The following is an 8,628-nucleotide window of genomic DNA, read 5'->3' as shown; positions in this document are numbered from 1 at the left end:
TCGCCGCCTGCTCCCCCGCCGCCACCGGAGCCTGATTAGGGCCGCCATTAGTCGCCGTGCCGGCGCCCCTTGTGTTTCCTTTTATTTTTAGGGCTTGTTGAGCTGTGCCCTCAGCAGAACCTATGTACTTTGTGTCGTGAGATTTGTGTGTGTGTTCTGAACTATGCTTGTATGTGTACTCTTGGTGGTTTGCTTTATTTATAAAGCAGGGCGCAAGCATTTTTCGGTAGGGCTGATAACACAAGACAAGAAGCGGCCAGCACTTGTCGTTAGGAAATTAATTACTGGATGCCCACTTGCCTCTCGGAAAGTGGCCTGGTCGACTGCACTTTGGTAGTACTGTCATCAGCTGCACGCAAATGCATATACACTCTGCCAAGTGGCCCGATCAGCTCCTCTACCCCACCCGATTCCCACTTTTCAAGAGAGAGATTTTTTGAATAAGTGCTAATTAACACCGGTTCACAAGATTAGAGATGATTAAAGACGTCATCGATGCATTATATATTTGCTCTCTTCTCATGTATGACTGCGGGCTATCGATCCATTGCTGCAGCCTGCCTCCCGGCTAGTATGAGTCTATTGCAGAGAGTACATACCCTACTTTCATTGAATCAACTGTGTATGAGCGCAGCGCAGCAGTGCGACCTGCTGGCCATCACACGCTAAGCTAGCGAGAGGATGGACAGGCTTAGGGCTAATGGTACAAGTGGCAGCTCAGCTTGGTAGCTATGGAGTAACGGAAGCTCACATGCCAGTCAGTGGAGACAGCCCGCTTTCCTGCCATTCACCTGACCTGCCCCTCACCAAGTGGCCTAATCAACCACTCGCATATGAGTAATTCAGTGTATATTGTATACACAGACTGTGACCCGGCCGTTTTTTACGGATGTGCTTGGCTTAATTAGGACAGGTTGAGTACCAATAGGAGGGTATTATTTCACCAATAATCATCATCTTCTCCTGCTTTTGCCGGTTGTGGCAACTTCTATTTTTAATTTACTTTGGATCTTCTTGTGAGTTTGTACCGAATATCAGACCTTTTTAGACCTTTTGCTTAGTAAAATATGACTGCATGACACACATTCCCTCATTTATTTGATGTATATTGTTCTATATACGCAAACTATACGTTGATATCCAAAATGTTTTGCCAAAATAATGGGTCTACACTTGTACGCTCATGAGTGGCCAGTAGTGGCACTCTGCTGGCGGACCAGCAGGATTAATTGAGCATGCAATGCAATGCAAGTGTAGTCACGTCGACCCACGAGGCCACGAAGAGCGCTAGCTGCAGCGGCACGACCTGCCTGCGTGTTTCTTATACAGTATAGATAGACCTGCCGAGTCTTTTCCGGTGCAGCAACGAAACAAGTGGAGTAATTAGGTAGGCAGCAGGGAAGGAGGGCCAAGGTACATTGGCAGCCAGCACAACCGGCCAGCAGGGCGCATGCGTCGTAATGCGAGCATGGGACGTGGGGTAGCAGAGAGCCGCCAGCCATGAGTAGTGAAGACGATGGAGGAAGGCCTCTACACTTGCACGCGTGTACCTCCTCTGGATGAAAGTACTCTGATGCGGAATGGGTACCACTGTTCATTGCCTTCAATTTACTGCGACATCAAGTCATTGATTTTGTTACTTTTTGTTGGTAGCTTACCAAGAGTCCTGCGACATCATTTCGGTAGTAAGTAGGTCATGGTACCACTGGATTAATGCAACATCGGGCCGATAGTATAGTGCCAAAAAATGTCCTATATTAAGTTACGGAGGGCGTACTTTTGACGGAGAGTAGAAGAAAATTATCTGATTAATTAGCGAAAGAACAAAAATCTTTACAAACTTGTTCTAGGAACACGAATAAGTAACAACCCGACATGTGGACAACCCTCAAACCATGAAGACACACGACCTCAAAGGCAGACCGACAGATGCTCCAAACACTGGGCCGATAGTAACCTTTTAGGACGTGTTGATGATGTGACTCTCAAATTGAATAAAATTAATAGACCTTGTGCTAGACTGCTCGGATGATCTATTCTGCAAAATTTACCTTTTCTCCATGTAGGTTCAATATGTCAATGCTGATCAACCAGTGCACTTAAGAAATCTATGGAGAAAGTTTAAATCATTGGACAATTTTATGGATGGAAAAATCTTAAGACTTCTGAAGCTAAGCTTAGGCTTAAGAAGGTGATAAATGTGTTATCAAATAAGGAAAAATGATTTTTTACGCAGCTTCTGTTGGAGTGACTTAGTTAGTGTACTAATGTGTTTAATATATGGAACAATGTTTTGTAAGAAGTCGGTGCACTTAAGACCGCTGAAGCTAAGCTTAGACTTAAGACGATGAGAAATGTGGTACTAACAAGGAAAAAAGTGATTGTTCCATGCCGTCTCTATTGGAATGACATTAGTTAATGTGCTAGTGGGTTTTATATGTGGAACCATGTATGTTTAGTAAGAATGTAATTTAAAGATTCATCCGGTGGCTTTCATACATACTCATTGCCTATGCATATGGAGGTACATGACCACTAAAGCTACGGAATTAATGTTTTCCATGTAAATGTTTCATACTGTATACATCCTTCTATTTGTTACTATTCTCTCTCAGTTAAATTATCACGCTCCTCTGTTTGAGTTACCAAGATTAAATATAACATTAATGAAAGCTCACATACCATGGGTACGTACCGAGAAAACGACAAAGTTATGTCAATTCTATAATGAATTAAATCCTATCTGCCAACAGAACTGACGCACCTCGGGATGTTGGAATCATGTTTGCCTTCACGAAAATGCACAAACCATCACCTTTGGGGGTTGTTTTTGCACGTATTACTTATTCATAGTGTTTGTTATAGAGAAGACCAACTATTTGGTGCAACCAGTTGGAAACAGGTCTAATTCTGAGTTTAGTGTAGTTGAAATAATTTTTGACATGTGTGTTCCATAATTAACCAAACTCAAATATCCTTACATTTTATAGAAGAATATTTTTTCATAAAAAATTTAGGAATTTTTTGTGTGTATGCAATTTAGGCTACTAATAAGGTACGCATGCATTCCACGTAGGATCCTTAAAGACAAATGAAACTTATGAACATCTTTTCATAGTCTTTAATACAAAATCATAAAGTAAAAGTGAATGAAAACTCTTCTAGAAGACAAAAAAATTACGGCACTAAAGTATGTAAGATTCTAGAAGAAATGAGAAGGCCTACAATGTGATCTTTGTTAATTGTAAATCATGAACTAAAAAGGTAATGGCAATTCATTTGGAAGAAAAAAGTTTGGATTTAATGTATGGAGAATTCGAGGGCAAAGATGAAGTGCTTGTGTTTTCATGTTTGTGCATATTGTGCATTGCAAACCATAAAGTACAAAATAATACTAATTTATTTAGATTTTTTTCACAAATTAAATGTTTTTAGATTCTAGAACAAAGAAAAACTTGTTTTTATAGGTTTGTTCATTCTACTAGCTCAACCATAAAACCTTCTAGTTAGTAAATGTGGCAGAATCTGATGGGCTGAAGATGATATAATACGACCAATAGTGATTGGATTCCTGACCTTTGTACCATTGGATTGGCTTCATCCATTGACCAATGTTCCAAGTTATTCATGATATATTAGATAACAAACTTATTGTTAATAAACCATCCATCTTTACTTGAAACCTGTGATTGGTTTATTTTTACAAAAATAAAAACTCATGTTGCACTAAAATAAATATTGGAAATATATATTCATCAAAAGAATATGAATTATTACGATCGCTTTTATCATGGTTCAATAGCCTATTATACATGAAATACCAATGGCTACATAATTGTGCTACATTATCCGATGTCAAATCCATCTATAAATTTCATTACAAAACATCAAATATTGTTTTTGGCACATGTTTAAGTACTATTTGTATTTTGTCAGAAGTATGTTAGTTAAACCTTAGCAAGCATCCAGAAAAAAGTGTGATGTTTGGACATGCAATTAGTTTTGTTTAATTTTTGTGTTTATTCAGCCTTTGTCTGTCGGCCACACAATTCTTTTAGTAAACATTAATCATCCATAAAAACAAAATTGATGTAGTGCTGCTTAGAAATGTATCCTCGGGAAAATTCCTAATTTTGGGTGAACAATTATTTTGCCAATATTTAAGTGTGTTTTAACATTGGTGGGACCCATGATTCATTTTTTCTCAAGTACGCATAGCATGCGTATCTTTCATTAATGAGGAAGAAAAGGGTACAAGAAGCCCTCTGTAGAGGGTGTTACACACCCAGTCCACCGTTTACATATGTCTACGTTTCGCTAGACTCCCACCTACGTATCCGTCAAAAGAAACTTTCTAAGTCCGACTTTAGGAGGCCCGCCGTCCTCCAAGCCTTGCCCTCATTGGAGACCCGTGCTAGTAGCCTACCTAGGGATGGTGTTTCACCATCAAACACGATCCCGTTGCGATGTTTCCACAATTCCCACAGGGCAAGTATGATGATGGCCCTCACATCCTTCTCCTTTGTGCCATGTATCCGCTTGTTTAGGATCCACTCCGGTAGGGTGTCATGTGTCGTCAGCGTCCATTGCGGCATCTCCAAAGCGTGGCGGATCTCCATCCAGAAAGTCTTTGCGGAAACACATTGTAGCATAATATGGTTCATTGTGTCGTCATCCTGGCTGCAAAGTGGGCATGATTGTTGGTGTGGCAGCCCCCTCCTTGCTAAGCGGTCCGAGGTCCAGCACCCACTAGTAGAAAATATGCCTTTAGTCCCGGTTCGCAAAGGCCATTAATCCCGGCTGTGCAACCGGGACTAAATATGCGCGACTAAAGGCTCCCCCCTTTAGTCGCGCCTCTTACGAACCGCGACTAAAGGCCCGTCCACGTGGGCGCCAGGAGTCCGTCGGGGCGGAGGACCTTTAGTCCCGGTTCTCGTGGCTAACCGGGACTAAAGGCCTCCTCCGCAGGTTTAGGGTTTTAGCCCCCCTAAACCTGGTTTCTTTTTAATTTGTAGTGTTTTATTTCTTTTATATTTTATTTTGTGTTTTATTTTAATTTTGATTTTCAGTACACATATTCTACGCTACTATATACATGCATATGAAATTTCAAACAAGAAGAATTCAAGAGGAATATATAATATATATTCAATCTCGGGTGACCATATACAACTTCGAAAAAGTTTCCATACACAATTAGGATGGATGACCATATACAACTTCGAACAAGTTTCAATCTCGGGTATGCATATAAATTTCTTCGTCCTCGGTATAGTGTTCTCCTTTAGGATTGATGACTTCCCTCATGAAAAATCCTGCTAATTCATCTTGAATTGGTCGGAAGCGAGCTTCTGGACTAAGCCTCCTCCGCAAGTTATCCGTCGCCTTCCGCACGCTATCCGATGCCTTCCGCTTAGAGGTGTGTCTCCGGATGTTCTCACAAACATAGTATCCACATAGATTGGTCCCCGGTGGCTGCTTATCCACATTAACTAACCTTCTAAAATCTAGCTCATGTTTGAATTCACCGACAATTTCTTCTGAGAACCGTCTCCAAACCCTACAGGGCAAAGAAAATTAAATGAACAAGGGAGTTATTAGTTACTTGATATTAGGAAATGAACGAAAGAGACCGATCGATATAGAGCTCAAATGATTGAAAATAATTACTTTTGCAGCATTTTTCTCATGTCAGCCCAACGCTTTGGATCCGAATCCATAGAGTCCATGATTAGAACTCTGGAGGTGTGAAGTTCAATATTTAGCAGAATCGAGTGGAACCTGCGGACACATTACATGCACAGTCATGCATAACTCATCGATTAGACATACCATGCATGGAGTAAACAAAAGAGAATGGGCACAAGAGAGAAACACTCACCCAAAATGGTAAGGAAATAGAATATGACTTTTGAGTTGATGCTTTCTAAGAAACTTGTACAAGTCTTTCTCCATGTCTTCGGGGTGATTTTGTAACACATGTCCATTAACGATATGTGGGTCAATGAACCCAACATCACGGATGTTTCTTATTTTGCATTCCCAAATCTTCAATCTGCATAATAGCGTACGCAACAATATAGTTAGGACAATATATATATATATATATATATATATATATATATATATATATATATATATATATATATATATATATATATATATATATATATATATATATATATATAGTGCAGGCAATGAAGAACGAGATGAGGTAGAAATAAATCACTTACAGAACGTAGCAACTCAGGATAGATTTGTCGAGCTCGCGCAGATTGAACAGCTGGAACAATTCACTCATATGAACTTGTACATAGTACCGTTTTGTGTGATGCTCCTCTGTAGCATCCGCATAAACATATTCTTTGTCGGCCCATGTTATGAATTGCTTATACCAACGTAGCAGATTTCACATTTGTGGTGGTAGACTCTTTTCCCGCGCAGGCTCGACGAGAGGCCCATTTCGCACATATTGTAATGCTATCTCACATACTGGTGCATCCTCAAGGCCTAAGAAGGCACGAAGAGTCAAACCCATCTCGGACGCTTGTTTCATGGCACTCGCTACAGTCAATCCAAATGCTGCCGCAGCTGCTATGATCTCGGGGTCCTCTTCCGGACCGGCTTTCACTATGAGCGGGGGGATCGATTGTTTATTCTGCATCCCGAGCTGGTCAACTTGTTTCCCGCTTTTTTTACTTTCTTCTTTCTCCTCCTTCAATATTTTTGCTTGCCTACGAAGTTCATGTCCATAGTCGTCAGGCATATTTAGCTCGGCTTGGGACGGTGTCGTCAAAAAATCCTTAGCCCACTTCTTTTCCTTCCCAGTGAATACTTGCTTGGGCTCAGGCTCTTTTATCGCCTTCGTATCCGCCTTCCATTTCTCATAATGAGCAGACGCGGCCAATTTGGTTTCAGCTTCACTAAGTTCCCAAGGCCTTGGGAGGAGAGGCTTGAGTGATGGCTCCGGTACCCTTGTGGTCTTAGGTACATAAGGGTCCGGGTTAATAGTCCAGGAGCGGGTTTCCTTGCTGTCCGCCTGCTTCTGCTTCTTCGCCGGAGGTGGATTGGGGGGCGTCGTACCCGCCTGAGGAGGATTGGGGGGCGGCGGCTGCTTACCCGCCGGAGGTTGTGGATCGGGGGACATCGTCGAATGGCGTGAAGGAGGTGTAGGTGAACCACCACGACCACTACCACCACCGCCACCACCACCACCACCATCGGAGGGGGTGGACTTGTTAGCCTTGGCGCCTCGCCTGGAAACACTATGTACTTCTTTTTCCATAGGATGATCTGGCGCTTGACATCTCCAAGTCTTCTCTCCCCTTCGGGTGTAGCTTTGTCAATCTCCAGGTCCTCAAACTCTTGGACTATGTCTTCCACCGTGACACGAGCATAGCCATATGCAATGGGGTTGTTGTGGTGGAGTGCTCCAGGTGTACAGGGTAAAGCACTGCCAGTAGCTACCTTCGTGGAAACGTTCCCCACGGGATAATGCAGATCACATTCTTTCATCTCCTTTACATCATCCACGGGGTAGTGAGGCTCCGGTGCACGAATCTCGATCATCGGTGCATTAGCACCAGGCGGGGCATCCGTGGAAGCCACGCTGCTTCTCCGCTGCTGGCTTCCGCGATCCGCTTCATGATCTTCATGCGGCCCTGCAGCCGATTTTTCTTTTACTAGTTCATGCACGGTCTGCTTCAACTCATGGAGTTCATATGCAAACTTCGCCAAAAGATCTGCATCCCGGTCCGTCTTTCTCTTACGGCTTCTGTAACAGTACGGGTCATTGTCCTGGGAAAACCCTACTTTCCACGGAATTCTGCCTTTGCCTCGTACACGTCCTCCGTGTTCATCATTCCCGAGGGCTATTGTCAGTGCGTCTTTCTCTCTGTTGAACTTGATCAAGCCCTCTTGAGCTTGGATCATTGCGTCAATAAGGGCTTGGGTGGGAGCAAACTTTTTCTTCCGGTGAACACATACCCCTGTCTCCGGGTCTAGCGATCCCCCATGCCCGTACCACCAGCTTTTCGCCCTTGGGTCCCATCCCTCTGTACCTAGAAGGATTCCTCGCACCCTCAGGTCCTCCTCCATCTTCTGCCACTTAGGCTCCGAAAGGCGGTATCCTCCTGGCCCCATAATATGATGGAACTTTTTCTTACTCGCATTATCCTTATTTTTTCGATATTTCCTTGAAATGCTCCGATTTCTTTTGCCTCACAAATTCTGGCCAATCATCTTTCAGTTTCTCATGTTGTCCATTGAAATCCGGAGTCTTGCCCTTGTTGACATAGTCACGGGTTAAATTTTTCTTGAAGTTCCGGAATGCTTCGGCCATCTTCTGAAGAGCGAACTCTTTAACTAGCCTCCTCCTCTCACGTCCACCCGGAACCTCGTTACCGAATTCATCGACTTTGTTGTATTCCGGAGGTAGAATGAAATGTTCCATAAGCTTTCTCCAGCAATCCTTTTTCGTTCTCTTGTCGACAAAACTGAAACCAAGACGTGCCTTCTTTGGCTCCTTCCATTCCTGGACGGTGATCGGGACGTTTTCTCTAACAACGACTCTGCATTGGTTGATAAACTTTGAGGTGTGCTGTAGGGGCTTGCCGGTTTCACTGACAA

The sequence above is a fragment of the Triticum aestivum genome, chromosome 7D (genome assembly GCF_018294505.1).
Source record: "Triticum aestivum cultivar Chinese Spring chromosome 7D, IWGSC CS RefSeq v2.1, whole genome shotgun sequence".
NCBI lineage: Eukaryota > Viridiplantae > Streptophyta > Magnoliopsida > Poales > Poaceae > Triticum > Triticum aestivum.
Note: the sequence above shows the minus strand (reverse complement) of the source record.